Source organism: Scomber japonicus, chromosome 3 (assembly GCF_027409825.1).
Source record: "Scomber japonicus isolate fScoJap1 chromosome 3, fScoJap1.pri, whole genome shotgun sequence".
NCBI lineage: Eukaryota > Metazoa > Chordata > Actinopteri > Scombriformes > Scombridae > Scomber > Scomber japonicus.
This window is the reverse complement of record NC_070580.1, coordinates 39,238,158-39,242,706: the sequence shown is the minus strand read 5'-3', so window position 1 is coordinate 39,242,706 and position 4,549 is coordinate 39,238,158. Positions and strand designations below refer to the sequence as shown.

Below are 4,549 nucleotides of genomic sequence, written 5' to 3'. Positions count from 1 at the left end.
AGAGAATATATAAATATGACGCCAGACTCAATTAAAACAGACATATAAACATTACAGCTCCATGAAAAAGCACGTTTTTCTAAGGAAATATACTTAAAATAGTAATTACTTACTGGTAAAGTACATTGTAAATGGTTGCTCCTGCTTTTTCACTGTTTATGTTAAATCTAGGTAGCGGAAAAAATATTTTAAAATACCATGGCATGTATGTATTATAATAGCTCCTATAATACATACATGCACTGTATTAATGTTAGTCCACAATATATTTTTTGAACAAGAATCAACTTTGGATTTTTAAATGCTTAAATAACATCAAAATACAATTGTAAAAAGACTAAAAACAATATTTGTTTGCTCTTGTTTATTCTGTATTTCTTTAGATGTAAAAGCAAGTCAGCACAACACAGTGTAGGTAAATGGCTCAACTTAAATCTATGCATTCACTCAGTATGTTTCTTCCAATATTTTAACAACACAATATAACATCTCAACTAATTCAGTTACAAAAAGTTGGCCCAACAATATAAACTTAATCAGGTCAACATTAATCAAGCTGACGTTTTTTACAGAGTAGCATGAATTAAATGTAGAAACCAGAAAAACAAGTATTGGTACCAATAAGTGTGATAATGCGATGCTTAAAATTGAGATTATTTTCCACCCAGGGGCCAAGGTATTTACATTTATTTATACAGGGGCACTTTCTCTACACATGCACCATTAGCAGAAATAATATTACAGGATTCAGTCAGAGTATGCTTAGTGTCTGTGTTTAAAACTTAATTGAAGTTGGAGTGAATCAATTATTTCATTCTTTAGTTTTTATAATTTATAGTTTAACTCAACATGTCAAAGCAAATGTTTAGACTCAGCTTAAAATAAAAGCCTCTACCCAAAGATCTCAAAGTACATCCAGGTACATATGGCACTAGAAGTCATGAAGAGCCTCTGTTCAGTCTGGAGTCTAATAGATGTCTGCTTTAGAGTAAAAAGATTGTTGCAGGAGTCTAAATGTGATGATATAAAACTTATAGCTTTCTCTGTGTCTTTAGTATTTAATTGGTTTTATATTTTAAATATTTCTAAGATGATTAAAAACAAGATTGTGCTGCTGAAAGCTTAAATTAATATCAGATAACACCAAGATTCCTTCCAACAGGTTTGATGTGTTTCACTAACTAACCAGCAGAGGGCAGAACTGGACAAGAATCTCATCTGAGCTCAACAAGGTGAGCAGATCCAAACATGGTGGCGATACAAGAAGGTCTATGTGTGTATTTGCAGTATCTACATAACAGAATACAATCTTTACTCTATGACGCCAATAATAAGCTGTTATCCTGCTTCAAACATGAACCAGTGAAAACCAGACAAGCTGTCGTACATAAAGGATCAGTATAACTGTCAAAGATGAAAACTGGTAGTTCCTCATATGGAGAGAAATGTCTGGTCCAGAGCAACACTGCTGCACAGCCAGATGAAACCCAAACGTGGGTCTGCTCATGTGAACAGGATGTCAGGGTGGTGTTCTGATTTGGGCATCGATGAGAATAAAGAGAATCTAAACATAGAAAGAAAAACTCAAACTATTCAATCAAATCTTATCAAATATGACATTTAACGTTAACCTGAGTTCAGCAGTGAAACCGAACATGTGAGAGAGAGAAGGGCCTCTCCACGTGTCAGCACCTTGACTCTGACTGCCAGCTCCTGCAGGAAGTGATGAACTGCATGATGGCGAGCAGAAAGGGAGGGGTTGTAACAATACCAACAACCTTCAGGCTTTTAATCATCCCACCAATGAGAAGACCCTCACAATGAAAGTTTTTATTACCAGTAAAACCAACATATATATATGTGAGACATCTTGTTCCCCTAAACAGCTAATCACTGAACACAGGAGCTCTATTAAAAGGAATGATGTAATAGTCCTGTTGACATTTCAATGAGGAGCAACATCACATCTCATCTCTATTCTTTTATAGCTATAGAAGTTATTAAACTCAGTCAAAGAGGTGCAAATGTTGTTTGAGTTTATTTCCAGGAGGCTGAAAGAGAACTTTTCTATCAACCAGTTTTCAGATATTTTTAAATATCTCTTGTGTTTGTTTTAATATAATGTTTTAATTTATTATTGTTCTATTAGATTTGTTTACTCTTCCCAAATGTTGCTTATTTATTTATTTATATATATCTCTCTCTCCCTCTCTCTGTGTGTGTGTGTGTGTGTGTGTGTGTGTGTGTGTGTGTGTGTGAGGGTATTTTATGTAGATATGCATACAAGGTAAATATGGCAGATCACATAGAAACAGGTTAGATCTATTTTTCTGGTTCATGGACCAATTGGGTGCCACCATGTCTCTCATTGGATACTGCCTTCCTGACTGTCTGTGATTGGCCTGAAGTCACATGACCATACACCCAGCACACCTTGGTGCTCACCCATTGGCTGATGCCTATCTGGAAGCACATAATTGGTTATTTTTTGAATTTTCTCTGTTTAAATGCTGCTTGTGGTGTTTTATGACCCTGATGAAAAGCTTCTATACTGCAGGAGCTGCTGGAGCTTTTTTAGGTGAAGTTGTCCCAGAAAGCTGAACTCTGTCTCTACAGCAGATTACACTCACATTAAATCCATCTGATTCATTCTTTAACCTGAAATTTAATATTGAGCAACATATTTAAACATTTAGTGAATCTGATTCAGAATCATTGAATCATCTTTTTAAATATAATGTAGATTTGATTCATCCTGTTGGAACAATCTGTGCTCATGGCTGTGCTTATACAAAGAAAACTGAGTTCAGTTAAACTTAACCAACCTGCTCTTAAATATGTTTATTTGCTTCATTTCATTAAATTCTGTCAGTAAATCTTGAAGTTTGGAATAAAGCTTTTAGTTGATTCTTGTATTTTGGTATTAACTGTAAATAATGAGCTGGACTTCATGGCTGTGAGTGTTTTTACTGTTTTACACTCTGCTGACGTCGACATGTTACCTGAAGGTGGCTTAAGTTACATATTAAAGCAGCTGATCTTTGAGCTCTGAGCTGCTTTATGCTTTTATTGGTGTCCAGGTTCACTGTCTCAGTGTCTCAGTGTCTCAGTGTGACAGCAGCCTGACGAAGCTCTCGGAGGAGTAACGCTCTTTTTGAAACAGAGCTGGTCCAGACAGCAGAGAACCTCGCAGAGAAAACCTTCATGGGAAGAAGTTGAGTAAGTGGACCTTTGTTTAATTTGAATTGTCTTCATTATGATAGACAATTACACACAAAGTTCATCCAGCAGTAAATCCTCAGAATAACAGCTGGCTGCCTTTAAATCAGAGTCTACATGTAGAAACACACTTTTGATTTCCTGATGAGTTTTTCTGTCAGACTGCATAATAATAATGAACCTGTGTGTGTGTCTTCATCAGGTGCTGCAGGTTACCAACATGGAAAGGTATTACACTCAACACTTCACATGACAGCTGATACTGTTTGATCCTCACTGTTCAGTCTGACTGTGTTTCAGTTAAACATTAACTCATTAAAACTATAAAAGTATAATTTGATATGAGAGCCTGATATGAATGTTCTGGACTTTGATACTCAGGTTGTTTTATGAAGGATTATAGTTCATGTTTATTGAGGAGTCTGTTGGTCACAGTGATTTGATAAAGCTTTCATGTTTTAATCATTTTATAACTCAATGAAACTAATGACTATGGTTACCATGGTTACACAGTGTTAGTTAACCTCTTCCACTAGAAGTCCTAATTCCATGGGATCTCCATTAGGACAGAAAACCTTCATTTAAATACTGCTGTCTGCTCCTGTTTTCATTTGCACAGTTATTCTTAGTAGATCATGCTAGCCAAACGTGCACACGCAATTTAAGTACCCTTTCTTTGGGATCTTAATAAATCAGGCCCGGTATTGGCAGTGTCTGACATTAATGGTTTGTAACCAGTGAGCTCTCCCTGGTGGTCAGTCAGGTGTACAGCTGGCCTCAGTGTTCCTGTCAGTGTATGTTAGTGTATGGAGGATGGAAACTGCTGTCCTCACATCCATCATTCAATAGAGTTAAAGTTCTCTTCAACCAGCTGTACATCTATTCTAGGTGTACTGTATATGTGAATGTGCTTTATCTTTTTCCATGTTGACTCTAATGAAGACACAGTCGTGTTAAACATGAGTCTGTTTGAAATCTATCAATGTGCCACAGTTCCTCTTTTCCTCTGAAGGTTTCTGTCATTGTTGAAAGATGTGCAGAAAACCTCTTTTCACCTGAGGTTCAGACTTTATCCAACTTTACTGTGTTGATCCTTTTCTTGTTGATAGCTGCTAGTTTCTCCAACAGTTACTGAGGCTGAAGACTAAACAGTGAATTTCCTCCCTGCTGCTCTTCCTCTCTGTCTATCAGGATCCATCAGAGACCAGACTCCTCTGGACCTGGACCTGGACCTGAACCTGAACCTGAACCTGAACCTGAACATGGACCTGAACATGGACCTGGACCTGGACCTGAACCTGAACCTGGACCTGGACCTGGACCTGAACCC

At 37.0% G+C, this 4,549-nt stretch overlaps 1 long non-coding RNA gene across 1 annotated transcript; it reads left to right on the top strand.

Moving 5' to 3' along the window:
* Positions 1–3,161: 3,161 nt before the first annotated feature.
* LOC128355693 (uncharacterized) lies at positions 3,162–4,490 on the top strand. The gene is made up of 3 exons (XR_008321142.1): positions 3,162–3,219; positions 3,422–3,447; positions 4,411–4,490. It is a non-coding gene; the product is annotated as an uncharacterized LOC128355693 (long non-coding RNA).
* Positions 4,491–4,549: the final 59 nt, after the last annotated feature.